General features: G+C 42.2%; 1 protein-coding gene across 5 annotated transcripts in view; it reads right to left on the bottom strand.

The window, feature by feature from the left end:
* The window catches only part of CTNNB1 (catenin beta 1), a 49618-nt gene extending 34935 nt beyond the window's left edge, over positions 1-14683 (bottom strand). For all 5 annotated transcript variants that reach the window (XM_025272907.3, XM_025272906.3, XM_025272904.3 and 2 more), the window contains exon 1: positions 14487-14683. The gene's annotated coding sequence lies outside the window, so the exon portion shown is untranslated. The remainder of the gene's footprint in view (positions 1-14486) is intronic.
* Positions 14684-15367: the final 684 nt, after the last annotated feature.

Here is a 15367-nt window from a genome sequence, read left to right as displayed (position 1 = left end):
ATGGCATTTAAACATGTATAATATCATGTATGAAATGAGTCGCCAGTCCAGGTTCGATGCACGATACTGGATGCTTGGGGCTGCTGCACTGGGACGACCCAGAGGGAGGGTATGGGGAGGGAGGAGGGAAGAGGGTTCAGGATGGGGAACACAGGTATACCTGTGGCGGATTCATTTCGATATTTGGCAAAACTAATACAATATTGTAAAGTTTAAAAATAATATAAAATAAAAAAAAAAAAATAAAGATGACTCCTAATAAACAAGATGAAAAGACAATCCTCACAAAGGAAGAAAATATTTGCAAAGCCAACTGACAAAAGGATTAATCTCCAAAATACACAAACAGGTCATGTAGCTCAATTAAAAAACAAAACAAAACAAAACAGGGCTTCCTTGGTGGCTCAGTGGTAAATAATCTGCCTGTCAATGCAAGAGACATGTGTCCGATCCCTAGTCCAGGAATATCTCATATGCCATGAAGCAACTAAGCCCATGTGTTACAACTACTGAGCCTGTTCTCAAGAGCCTGAAAGACACAACTATTGAAGCCTATGTGCCCTAAAGCCCACGCTCCACAACAAGAGAAACCCCAGCAATGAGAAGTCCACACACAGCAACAAAGACCCAGCACAAGCAAAAACAAGCAAAAAGGTTAAATTTAAAATTATATATATATATATATACACACACACACACATATAAACAATCAAGAAGTGAGCAAAAGACCTAAATAGACATTTCTCCAAAGAATACATACAGATGGCCAAGAGGTGAATGGAAAGATGCTTGACATCACTAATGATTAGAGAAATGCAAATAAAAACTACAAGGACGTATTCACCTCATACCAGTCAGAATGGCCATCATCAAAAAGTCTACCAATCCTGAAGAGAGTGTGGAGACAAGGGAACTGTGCTGCACTGTTGGTGGGAATGTAAACTGACATAGGCACCATGGAGAACAGTATGGTGGTCCCTTTAAAAACTAAAAAACACAACCAACATATGACTCCAACAATCCCACTCCTGGGCATATACCCTGAAAAAATAATAATTCAAAAAGACACATGTACCCCAATGTTCACTGCAGCATTATTTACACTAGTCAGGACATGCAAACAACCCAAATGGCCAATGACAGATTAATGGAGAAAGATGTGTTACATGTATACAGTGGAATATGACTCAGCCACTGAAAAGAATTCAATAGTCATTTGTAGAGATGTAGATGAACCTAGAGTCTGTCATATAGAGTGAAGTCAGAAAATCAATATTGTACATTAACACATAAATGTGTAATCTACAAAAAAGGTACAGATGAACCTATTTCCAAGGCAGGAATAGAGTTGCAGACGTAAGAGAACGGAAGTGTGAACATCAGGGATGAAAGGGGAGAGTGAGACGAATTGGGAGACTAGGACTGACATATACACAGCACCATGTGTAAAACAGATGTTGCTGTTTAGTCGCTAAGCCATGTCTCTTTGTGACCCCCCATGGACTGTAGCTCACCATGCTCCTCTGTCCAAGGCATTTCCCAGGCAAAAATACTGAACTGGGTTGCTATTTTCTTCTCCAGGGAATCTTTCCAAACTGGGGATTGAACTCAGGTCTCCTACATTGGCAAGCAGATTCTTTACCACTAAGTCACCAGGGAAGCCCGTAAAATAGCAAGCTAGTGGGAATCTGCTATAAAGCACAAAAAGCTTGGCTTGGTGCTAGCTCTGTGATGACCTAGAAGGAAGAGATGAGGGGTTTGAGGAAGTCGGGGGAGAGGAGATATATTTATACATATAGCTGATCCACTTCACTGTACAGGAGACACTAACACAACATTGTAAAGCAATTATATTCCAATAAAAAAAGACAAATGTACCCCAACGTTCGCTGCAGCACTATTTACAATAGCCAGGACATGGAAACAACCAAAGTGTCCATCGACAGATGAATGGATAAAGAAGTTGTGGTGCATTTATACAGTAGAATATTACTTAGCCATAAAAATGAAAAAAATTGGGAAATTTGTAAAGAGGATGGACCTAGGAGTCTATCATACAGAGTGAAGCAAGTCAGGAAGAAAAAAACAAATGCTGTATTTTAATGCATATATGTGGCACCTAGAAAAATGGTACAGACTGCAGAGCAGGATTAGAGACACAGACGTAGATAATGAACATGTAGACACAGGGGGTTGGGGGTGGGATGAAAAAAAAAAATGACTCCTAGGCATTTGGATTGCGCAATTAGGCTGTGATACTTCCTGAGCTTGGAGTATGTGAGAAAAAATAGCCATTAGTCACACACGGCTATTTAAATTTTTATTAAAATTTAGCTCAGTCACATTACCACATTTCAAGTGCTCAAGAGTCACATGTAGCTGGTGGCTACCATATCAACCTCACAGATGTAGAACATTTCCATTATCACAGAAAGTTCTACTGGACACTCCTGTTCCAAAGGCAAGTTCAAAAACAAAAATGCACCAAATGCTAAAGTGACCCAGCAAGACTAAAGGTAAAAAGTATCTCTTTCATTGGTCAACATGGAGGTCCAATAATGAGTTCAGCAAAAGGAGGTTCACTGATAATAAAAGCCAAACACAAACTGAAATAGGAGATGAAAGATGAAGACCATATCCACAGGATATGTCTTTCAGAGTGTGAAAGGGAGCAGAGAAATTAAAGGGGCATTAGCTGCAAAGAAACAAAAGTCATCCAATTCCAGAATATTCACCTATTCAACCAATATTTATTAGCATCTAGAACTTCCACACACTGTTCTGAGTACCAGGTATACAAACCAGAACAAGATCGTGAAAGGAGAAAAGAAGCAAGTAAACACAGGTTACTTCAGAATATGATTAAGTGCAACAAACCAAGTAAAAGAAGATGGTAAAGTGAAAATGCGTCAATCGGGAAGAACTCAATCTAACGGGAGCCATAAATGACAGTAAAGAACCACCTCTGCAAAGATGGAATATACTTATGTGCTACTGGGAAAGATCCAAAGTGAGGTGAGAAGATTTAAAAGTCATTCACTCAACACATATTCACTAATCAACTAGTGTACACTATGATTCTAGGCACTGGGAAGAAAGCAAAAAGTGAGGAAATAGACAATAATCCCTGTCTTTCTAGAGCTTATGTTCTAGGAGGTGAAAAAAAAAAAGAGGAGGAAAAAATGGTAAAATATCTATGATGTTAGACAGTGTTGAAGGCTAAAGAAAAACAAGCAAGAAAGGAGGTAGGAAATTAATGAAGAACTGGGTTTACAGAGCCTGCACCTCCTAAGCATCCCTCCAACCTAGCTCTTCTGTGCCCAGTGCCACCTGACCTAAGTCACCACCACCTGTGTCACCGGCATGACTGCTGTCGTTATTTTCCTGGTTTCCACTCCTTTCTTAAATCCTTTCAGTTTTATTTCTTTGATGAGTGACAGGAGGAAAGAAGTAGGTGATAGAGAGAATAGTCTAAACACACAGGAGAGTGTGCTTTTACAGAATGAGACCATAAGCCCCTGGAGGTTTTTGAACAGAAAAGTTCTATGATCATTGCTTTAAAAGGATTATTCTGGTCACTATGTTGAGATTACATTTAAAGGGAACAAATGTAAGCAGGAAGACCAGTAAGACCTCTTCAGTAACCCTAGGATGGCATGGCTATGAAACGGCATAGTAAGAAATGGCTGAATTTTGCATCTATATTAGAAGAACAGACAATTTTCAGACAGGGTACAGTGACAGAAAGACAGTCAAGAAGAGCAAGGTTTTTGGTGTAACTAAAAAGGTGCATTTTAGGACATACTAACTCAAGCAGCCTTAGGAGAAATTGGGAGCTCAGTTTTAGATACATTACATTTGAGATGCTTCTTAAGACATCCAAAATGTTGGGGGAAACGTTGGCTATCATGACCTATAGTTCAGGGCAGAAACTCCGGCTAAGGATATAAATCTGGAAACCGTCAGCAAACAGGTTAAATACTATGTTTAAAGCTACGAGACTCGAGTGTATTTTGACAATGAAAAACGAGAGATCCAAGTGCTGAAGTTTCAGCCATTCCAATGTACAGATGAGACATAACAGAAAGAGCAAAGAGTAAGGAGGAACCACCAGTAAGGCAGGGAAAAAACCTGCTAGCAGATATGGTGGCCTAGAAGCCAAGTGAAACGTGTCTCAAGCAACTGTGCCAAGTGCTACTGAGAGGTTAAGTGTGATGAGGATGAGAGATTTATACAGTGGTGGTCACTGGTAGAAGTTGAAAAGGGGTGAGAGTGTATCCAAGCAATTGTTTCAAGGTGTCTTACTCAAAAGAGAAGCAGACTGGGTGCATGAAAGGGGAAACAAGAAGAAAAGATTTTTTTAAAACGGGGACAAAGATCATGCAAACTCACAGAAGGAAAAATCAAGGATGCAAGAGAAAGTAGGAAGAGTTATATTCTTGAGAGCAAGAGGGCATGGGATCTAGTATAGAAATGAGCTGGTTGTCCTCACCTCTGAACACTACAGTTTGTCCATAAATGACAGAGAAGGTGAACGGCACAGTCATAGATGTGAGAGCATACAGGAAATCTTCCAATTATTCGACATGCTTTGTGAAACAGAAAGCAAAGGAGACATATGGGGGAGGAAGTATTGGGAGGTTTGAGACGGAAAAGACACAGTCATAAGGAAAGATGAACTCAGAGACCAAAGACCACTGGGCATGAAGTCAGGGAGGGACAAGGTTGTTGAGAGCTGAGTAGAAGTGAGGGTGAGGGATACTGAAAAGCTTTGACAGAGTGAAGTTATCTATCACTGAAGAGCTGTTGGAATTAGGGTGGCTGAATCAGACAGAAAAATAAGGTTACTGGAGGAGAGGAAACCAAGGAACTAAGAGGTCAGAGTATTGGAGGCACTCTCTATATCAATGTTACTCAAAGCACCAGACCACAACACCCTACGGAGCTTGTGCCAGATTATATAAACCAACATACTGCTTCTTTCATCAAAAAAATTTTGGTACCAAAAAAAAAGTCAGGTGAACTAAACACTGAACTTAGTGACAGAGCTGAGTTACTTTCTGGCACAAACTATTTACTGCAATTCATACTGTAACAGTTCTCAGAGTGTGGGACATTTTGAGTAGCACTTGTCTACACAAATATTGGTATTACCAAGAATTATAACAAAAATAAGATGACAGTGAGCCAGAAGACAAGTGTTCAAGGAAGTAGGGGAATAAACCAGGAAAGTTGGTAATGACTTAAGATAACGAGAGTAGTAGGTGGTAATAATTTGATAGCATGAGAGTCAAAGCTGAAAGTTTTGGAAAAGAATGGTCAAGAAGTGACAATGAGGAACAAAGAGGACACTTCCTCCACCTTCTGGTTCACCAATAAAAGGTGCACAGGAAGAGGAAACACTCACCACCTGAGAGAGCTGCAAGGTCAGTAGCATTATGGGGAGAAGCTAGGCTATAGCTGGAGCAAGAAAAAGAAAACATTCTCAGAAAAGACTGACAATAAAAAGCATGTGCTGAAGACTATGAGTTCTAGACAGACAGTGAATGGATTCCAAGAGATGATAAAATGTGGGAAATGGAGAGCCAAAACAGCAATGGGATCCAAACCTGGGAAGATAAGGGTAATACATACAGAACAGAAGCATAACTAAAAGAAGCAAGTCCTACAAAAGTCATGTGTCAGGACTGGCCTCTGACTAGAATATAACGCTTCATTATAACGATGGATCCTCCATGCAGACTGATAATAGAAGGCGAAGGAATTCCTGCTTACTTAGTTTCTCATGGGGGAATGGGGGTTAGTTTGAGGAGCAAAGAAAAGGTTAAACAGTCTTCCTATCTTCGCACTTTGAAGAGAAATGTAATATGATCTGGTGTATAATGGCAATAAGGAGAAGCCTAAGGCCCTTCAGCATACAGTCAGGGCATTCTTCAAGCATGATTCAAGAATATAAGTATTCTTACAAAAGAAAATATCTATTTCAGTATTTTAATTATCATTACTCTGCCTTATGAATTACTCCCAGATTTCTCATCTCCTAATCTAGCCTCTTTTCATTCTATGGGGAATAGACTGGCTGGCACTCTGATTTAGGACCTATGAAAAAATGACAGCAGAATTAAGGCAGAAAATAGTGACCTAGGGACAACTATCATATATAACATGAATTTTACCTTGTAAATGGATCACAGAGGACATCTATAACTAAAAGTCAGAACAATATAAACCTCATTTCATATCATGTGGCTTTTCCAACTAAATGAACTTTAAATGAAACAACTTTAAAATAAAGCAAAGTACCAGAAAGACTAAATTTATGAATGTATCTAGAGAGTAGTACATCAACTTACTATGTTCCCTATGTAACATTTATTGTCTACTTTCCCTTGTGGCTCAGCTGGTAAAGAATCCACCTGCAATGCGGGAAATCTGGGTTTAATTCCTAGGTTGGGAAGATCCCCTGGAGAAGGGAAAGGCTACCCACCCAGTATTGTGGCCTGGAGAATTCCATGGATTATATACGCAAAGAGTAAGACAAGACTGAGCGACTTCCACTTTGTATCTAAATGAACTGTTGAATATAAAGTAATGTTTGACATTGCTACATTCTTTCAGTGGCTCAGGAAAGATTCTAAGTGTCTACCTCAGCACTTCTACACAAGAGAAAGGATACCACTCAGAAACATCCAGAGTTAACTGGATTGAGAAATGTTTCCAAGAAACCGGTGTTCCTCAGGTACACGTGTCATTCATCTACTACACAGATAACTCCAAAGACATACTCATTCTCTACACCCTTCTCTGCAAACCACTGAATTATACTTCGGGGTTGGGGGGAGGGGGGAGGCTTTTACAACAGCCACCCCTCCATGAAGCAAATTAAAATCATTAAGATCACCTTCAAATTGCATTTAAGAAAGTTTGCAGTAAATCTAACTTCTCACATTTTTATACAGATAACGTACAATAAAGTATGACTAAATACATGTCAAGTATTTCAGTCATCATAAACCTGTTCAGAGCAACTTAGCAGGCACCCTGTAGCACATGCACATCTTTTACTTCCAAGTCAGATCAGCCGCCAGCATGAAAGACAAGATTTACCACAGCTATCACCTGTGTGCCATGTGGACTGATGAACTTCAAATTAAACAGGTTAAAAATATCTCCCCAACCCCCAGATTTTTTAACTAACACACCTGTTAAATCAGTTAAAAGGAAAATCAGTCCAGCAACGAGAGTTATGAAATTACAAGTAAAAAAATGGGAATGTTAATGAAGAAACAGATGGAAATAAATAGGGGAGCAAATTGGCATTGCTATGAAGCAGCTTCACCTTAACAGCATCCATCCATATATCACACTTTTCAAACTATCTGGGGGTTGGGGACGCTTTTCAACAAGTTCAAAAGAAATCAGAGGCCGGAATTTTCTGGACTGTTACAAGAAAAATTTTACAGTGGTTCTGTAAAGTTATATGGGGATTGTGGAACAGGCCAAGGGGTGAGCACCTTGGGACAAACGTGTTCTGAAAAGTCCACTGCTCAGTTTGGCTTGCATTCTATATCATATCATATAAACACAATTGCAGTCAGCAGCACTATTTTCAGATGATACTTTTTAAAACCAATGCTGGCTTATGGTTTGTACTTTCAGTACAAACATAGTAGGCCACTTAAACATGTAATCTAAAGACTAAATATACAACTTTTCAAACTCTGGAAATGAAGAATCTTGCCCTATCAGCAAAAGACTTGACCAATATCTATTTGACTGCCTGCCTAAATTTATTCTGACCAGGGGATGCAATGGATTGGGAGATTGGGACTGCACTGCTGCTGCTGCTAAGTCACTTCAGTCGTGTCCGACTCTGTGCGACCCCAGAGACGGCAGCCCAGCAGGCTCCCCCGTCCCTGGGATTCTCCAGGCAAGAACACTGGAGTGGGTTGCCATTTCCTTCTCCAATGCATGAAAGTGGAAAGTGAAAGTGAAGTCGCTCAGCCATGTCCGACTCTTAGCGACCCCATGGACTGCAGCCCACCAGGCTCCTCCGTCCCTGGGATTTTCCAGGCAACAGTACTGGAGTGGGGTGCCATTGCCTTCTCCTACTATGTACAAAATAGATAATACTACTATGTATAGAAGGGACAACTAATGAGAATAGACTATACAGCTCAGGGAGCTCTACTTAATGCTCTGTGGTGACCTAAATGGGAAATAAATCCAAAAACAGAGGGGATATACGTGTACGTACGGCTGATTCACTCCATGGTACACAACATGGTACAGCAACTATACTCATAAAAAATTTTAAAATATATTCTGATCAAATAGGAGTAAGCTATTACTTAAAAAAAAAACTAACATTCAATTAATTTTTCATTATCTAAACTTTGCTTTTCAGTTTTAAATCTAGTCTGAAAAATAGATCATCACAGAAATGCAGACTTGAGCTGAAAACCAGGATGTGACTTAAAGACATCAATAAAACTTCAGGCTGATATGATTGTTTACACACAGCCAGAATTTGTCCAGCATTTTAAGCACCTTCAATGTTAAGTTTTAAGACCTCTTTCAAGAAAACACTTTAAAAACTATACTTAAGATGATCAAGTGATGAACAAGTCTGTTCTTTCTTCTCTTTTTCCTTGATCCAATCCATCTTAATTCTTAAGCTTTTTAAGTGCAGGTTTCCCAGGTTTCACAGAGTTAATGATATGAACCTGCTTTAAGTTCCTAATCTGTTTATATAGTCAATTGATACAAGGCATTCTTAAAATGCCAAATATGAACCTAATGGTTTATCAAATCTTTATTTACTAAGTTATGAAAGTAAAAATGTTACTCACTCAGTTGTGTCAATATGTATATATAGAGACAAAGATACAGAATTGTACTACCTTCAGTCACTTAATAGAATCATCATTAAACTCCAAATGGTTCACTGCAGATGTCACAAACTGGCAGATCCTGCCAATAGGTGTATTTAATTTGTGTTAAAATGTCTTAAAACATGAATTTCACCTACCAACATGTGCAAATCATGTGTGTGCTACATTGCTTCAGTAGTGTCAGACTCTTTGTGACCCTATGGACTTTAGCCAACCAGTCTCCTCTGTCCATGGGATTCTCCAGGCAAGAATAATGGAGTGGGTTGCCATTTTCTCCTCCAGGAGATCTTCCCAACTCAGGGATCAAACCCACAGCTTGTGCAACTCCTGCATCCCAGGCAGATTCTTTACTGCTAAGCCACCAAGCCCCATTGGTGCAAATCATGAGATGCACATTAATCCATATTTCCTGCTTCTCTTAGAAGAAAGAAAAAATTCAGATGATGTGGAAACCTAAACTGCTTTCCACACAATGGCTGCAGCTGAAGATTGGCTTAGATGGGACATATGTTCTCTTAATTTGTTGTAGTTCACAGGGGCCCAGTGAGCCCATACCGCTTGGAGATACCGAGTAGCTACTCCCACTGGGATGCAAGATCAATCCTATATGGTTTGTGACAGAGATCTTAGTCACTTATATTGTTTGTCAAATTGTTGCATGAAGACAAGTGGCCAATTTCAAGAGATGAATTAGGTCCCTAACAGGCAGAATTTTTTTTTTTTAAAGATGTACACAGTTTTCAAGAGAACTTTCAAATCTACTCTCTTCTCATAAAAATCTTTGAAACTGGAACACAAGCTATTTGACCTTGATTCAGTAAATGATGAAAATAATAGTTACGGACTTGGACATTACTTATTCCATACATGATCCTTTATGAAGGATCACAACCCATTCTGAAATATAAAACAGCTGAGGCATTCTTGCCTTATGTTTTTAAAAAGATATAACAATAATACATTTCTTAAATAGTCGAAAATCATTATCAATGTTTCCACAAAATCATACTAAATTCCAGAGCAAAATGGAGCAGTAAGTGATATGGTCATTTTCCCTCCCTACTCAATCAATTAACTTTTAAACTTCATTTCAACCACCTATTTATGGAAAACATACAAAGGTAAAAACATTTTTTCTAAGCTGAGTGTTTTCCATAAAAATGACCATTTGACTTCTAAAAGCTATTTTTAAATGGGTTTTATTCCTGTTATTAATCAGAATCTGATTTGAAATAAGCATTTTCATAAAATAATGCTACTAAGAGAAATAGCAAGAACTGTAACACAGGAGTGTGGAGGAGTTTTTATTGAAGAATTTAAAGGTCAAAATATGGGAATAGTGCATCAAAGCACTATACAAATGTATACTCTACACAAATGCCTGTAGTCACTACGCATTATACTCTGGAGTTCACATAAGTTGACTCAACCAGCTTTGTTGATAACCAATTCTTAACAGACATAATATTCTTTGTTGATAACCAATTCTTAACAGACATAATATTGAAAATGTAACCAGGTTGAAGACTTACTTCAGTTTTATTGTATAAGAAATTTTAGACAAATTGATAATTCACTTTTTTGTTAACTTTATCTGAGAATCTTAGTTTCTAAAATTCATTAATATGGCTCAGTTTTAGGTCGCTCAGCCACGTCTGACTCTTTCTGACCCTATGGGTTGCAGCGCGCCAGGCTCCTCTGTCCATGGGATTCTCCAGGCAAGAGCACTGGAGTGGATAGCCATTCTCTCCTATAGGGTATCTTTCCAACCCAAGCACTGAACCTGGGTCTCCTGCATCACAGGTGGATTCTTTACCATCTGAGCCATCGGGGAAGCCCAGATACTAGGATGTTTAGACTAAGTTTTTGGTTTATAATTATATTTAAGCAGAACTTCCTACAAAAAGTGACAGAATTTAACTCCTGATTTAACTTTGACCTTTCTCCTGCAAATAATGGCTGAGATGACATGTTCTAAAGCCAATCTTTTAACTAGCAATAATAATATGAACATCCTATTCTAGAATTAAAAAGTTTTCTTGACTGATGCTTTCTCACCAAAACTATTCATAAATATATTTCACACAAATTTTATGGGGGGAAAAAATCACCAGCATTACATTATATCCACTGGAGGGCACTCAATGTGACCAAAGCATGCAATGAAAACATGCCCTGACGCTATTGTCACTCAGCTGCATCAGGTTTGAGGAGACGTTGAGGCTAGAGAATAGTATCTTTTAAAACAAAAGATGCTCACAATTAGCAAGATAGTTAATCTCTAAAAAGGGTTGCTAACATGACTGATTCTTTTATAAGAGCTTCTTTTTCCTTAGGGAGCAAATTTAAATACATGCTTCAGGGATACACGGTTCAGGCCTCAACAGAAGTATCTAGATTTCAAACCTGGTCAAGCTCAGACTTGCATACAACACAAAAGCAGCATTCTTAAGTAAACAGAGGAAATAAAGAACTTTCTCCAGAGTTTAAGTGATTAAGAACTACACAAGGTAACTCCTATTCATTTTCAAGCAATACAACAAATCACATATTTTCCTTTCCTGGAACTTACAAAGTATACATTTATTTTAGCCCATTAGCCTGGTTATCTATCAAGACACAATTAGAACAGTATTACATAAACAATAATCTGTTAAAAGAATGAAGACTGATTTTGCAAATCAGTCTTCTCTCAATGAGGGTCCAAGAGGCAAAAGATACAAGCTCTGGACTAACACAAGTAGCTACTAGTCTATGTTTTACTACTTACTTTTAAGATACAAAAATGCTTTTTTACTCAAACTGTTTCAACAAAAGATATCGTATTCCCAACAAAAAGAGAGCTACAAGAATACAACTAAGTTAATACAACTAGTGTTTTCACAACCAAAGTCACAAGTCAACATGCAGCACGAAACAGTTGTTAATACTTTTTATTACAAGTTTGTCCTGCTCTAAAAGCATTCATCCTTTCTGCCCTGGGCTGGCAATCAAGCACGCTTCCAACCAAGCTCAAAGTACATACTTAAAATTTACCACCTACTCCTCTGCAGTTATTATCAGCAACTAGTAAACCATAAAAGAGAAACAAAATCTCATTATAACTGGATGCTGTATTGTTTCATTTCAACAACACAAAAGTTTCATTTGGCTGAAGATACTACAAACAACCTATCTCTGGGATTTTAATTTCACTGCTACTTACAAGTATAAAAGAGTGAGATTCAAATTTTTGAATTCTCCATGTCCCTAGTTTCAACAATACACTCTTCTTTCCACTCCTCCCAACAATGAAACAGGCTGTCTGCATATAGCTTTCCCAAGAACCAAATCTCAAAACACTCAGAGAAATTAGCCTACTTCAAGTTTTCTCTTCCTATTTGGGGAGTGGAGGAGGGAAGTGTATATGAAAAGAAAAATATACAACTTCATTTATATGGATAATTTTATTCCATTTATCACTAGTAACAGTAAGAAGCTCAATCCGGTTTCAGTTTTAATACTGGAATCTACATAATTATCTTGGTAAAGAATATGTTTAAAAAGAAAACTTCTGGACACTGACACTTTAACACTACTAAATGTTTTACTTTTTTTAAGCCACCTTTTAAAATTTGGTTTTTCTTGAAAGCAACTTTAAATGACTGCTCTAGCTTCTGGGAAAATCAGCCTAGAACTCCGCAAGGACTCTAAGTTACATGCTATACTAACTAAACTTTGCAGCACAGTTTTTTAATTCCCCCCTCAAGGACTTCAGACTTGAATAGTCTCAGCATTCCTTTAATCCTATAGAATAGTCTCCTGGAAGTTTTTCAAATTACTGTTGCAATCACTTTAGGGCCTCGTACATGGCCTTCAGAACAAAGACTAGGTCAAAGTAATGAATACTGGACGCAAATTAATCAAATTTTATGAAAAGATATTCGCAAACATTATGGCACCTTTTTTTTTTTAACCCAGAGATTTGTGCGCTTAAATGTAAAAATAAAATAAATGTAGCAGCCACCTTAGTTCAGACCGAAAAAAATGCCTCCCAAACAAATGTTTGTCACTAATCTAAGCAGATATTAAACAGAAACATTAACAACAAAAAAAAAGTCAAGCTATGTCCAGTATCTCTTAAGACAACACGTTAACAGGAAGATAGCCGAAGGTACTGAATGTACACCAAGAGACAGAAGGAAACGGCTTCCCAAGTTCCAGACAAAATACTTATAACTTGGCCATCTGAAAAACAGCAGCCCAGACTTTATCAAAGGCGAGCCGTCTCTTCAAGCTGCTGTCTAGTCTAAGCCACCACTATTCACGACACAAAGCTCTCGTTTCACTAAAACCACTCCTCGATTTCCTTTTGCCGACCTCTGCATACCAGCAGACCAGTCTCCCTTCATTCACCACTCACAAACCCGGGGTGGGGGTGGGGGGAGACCACAGATGTCTGGAAGATACAAAGTAGGAGACAATGTTCCCTCCAACACCGAAAAGAAAACGAAGCAAACAGCTACACCCGACTGGCAAAGCTTTCAAGTTTAGTGGACTCAGGAGAAGGCTGTGAAAAGCGAACTTTGAAAGTCTCAGTTCCAAGTCCTCTCTCCAGACAAAACACGGAACGAAGTTGCAACGCTTGAATTTCCTGCGGGCCATTTCGTAGCGAGGGGAAAATCCACCCCGCTGGAAAGTGCTCTCAAAATCAAGTTTAGTTGCCGTGAAACTATTTGAATAAAGAATCTCCAGGAACACAATTCTCGAAGCAGTCGCAGGCTGAGTCCTTTGGGTCACTTGATAAGAGACAGTAAGCCAGCCGCCCTCGCCCTTATTTTTCCCAGGACCTCCCTAGCACGCCCGCTTTCACTCACCTGCACCGTACAAGAAAATGTAGGTGCAAGACATGTATTTTTATCTGTGCAAATCCTCCTGGCGCATCGCACGGTCTGCACTAACAGTTTGGATCCTCTAAGGTTTAAAGTTGCTCCGATTTAAACGAGCGCACTCACACCGGCAGGCCATTAAAAATCACTAACCTCTTATTAACCCTCGAAAAAATTTGTCCTTAAGCACGAAAGACGGAACCTGGAGATAGGACCTCACGTGGCGTCCCAGGCCCAGCGCCCGCACCCCAACTCCCCGCGGAGGCCGGGAAGGCGGAGTCCCCCGTCCCCACCCCGCCCCCCACCCCGGCCCCGGCGCATCCCGAGGCGCAGGGTCCCTCCCCCAAACTCAGCCGCGGCCTGAGCCCGGGACGGAAACCACAGCCCCCTCCACCCACCCGCCCACCCCGCTGGCCACCCGACCTCCCGGACGCGCCCTCGCGGCGCCCCCTCCCCAAAAGCGGCACCCCCGGCGCCCCCGAAGGAGCCGCGCGACCGGAACCGGGCCCGGCCGCCGCCCTCCGCCCCCCGGGCGCGGTCCGCCTCTGCCGCCTCCCCGGCGCCCCCAGCCCACACGCCCCTCTCCGCTCCCCACCCCGGGGCCTCGGGCTGCGCCGGGTCCGGCTCCCAGCCGCCGCCGGGACCGCGCGCCCGCGACGAAGTTTGGCTCCGAAGCGGGAACGGGAGCAGCCCCAGACGGGTAAGGAAAGGAGCGCCCAAGCACCTCAGGGGAACAGGTTCCTCCCGCGGCGGGAGTCCGACCGTCCTCGGCCTGCGTTGGCGGCTTGACGGGGACCGGAGCTGCTCCTCGGACCTTGCTCCGTCTCCGCCTCCCCTCGCTCTTCGCTCCCGGGGCCGGGCTAGCACGGCTGCCACAGACCGAGAGGCTTAAAATGGCGCCGCACAAGGAGCTCTTATAAGTCGCGCTGGATTCACTGTATCCTGCCGCCAGCGGCGTAGCGCGGAGCGTTCCGCCGCGCGGGGACAAGGGGCGGGGCGCGGGCGCGCGGCGGAAAGTAGTCCCCGCGCCGCGGAGCCGCCCGCCGCCGCCGCCGCCGCCGTCCGCCAGCCCGGGGCAGGGGTGGGGCGCCCGCGCTCTTTGCGGGCGCTCTCCCAGGTTGAGGCTGGCGCTGCCCCGCCGCGCGGGACTGGAGGGCGGCCCGCCAGGGCGCGGTAGTCCGAGTCAGGGAGGCGCGGGTCTCTGCGAGCCGGGGTGGGCTGGAGGGAGGGCGACACCGGTATTCTCCACTGTCCCGAGCCCGACGCCCCGGCCTCGCGCATGCCCCGGGCCATGAGAACAGATGCGGGGCTGGCAGCGCGCTGCCGGCTACCCGCGGGAGGCGGCATCGGGACCCCGGCCCTGCAGGGCAGGCGGCACACGTCCCGGGAGGGTGAAAGTTCAGGGCCAGGGAGGTGGCGGCGATGCCGGAGCTGAGGTCTGGGCCCACCCGCTCTGGACTCTGCCAGGCGCTGCCGCCGCCGTGCTCCCGGTCAGGGGACCCCGGCGCGTTCGTGCTTCCGCTGCCGTTGCAGTCTGGGCCCCAAGCTCTCTGCAGGACTTGGCTCGCAGCCGAGCCGCACATCACCTCAGAGCCCCCCCACGGT

This window comes from Bubalus bubalis, chromosome 21 (genome assembly GCF_019923935.1).
Source record: "Bubalus bubalis isolate 160015118507 breed Murrah chromosome 21, NDDB_SH_1, whole genome shotgun sequence".
Classification (NCBI taxonomy): domain Eukaryota; kingdom Metazoa; phylum Chordata; class Mammalia; order Artiodactyla; family Bovidae; genus Bubalus; species Bubalus bubalis.
This window is presented reverse-complemented; position numbering and strand designations above follow the sequence as displayed.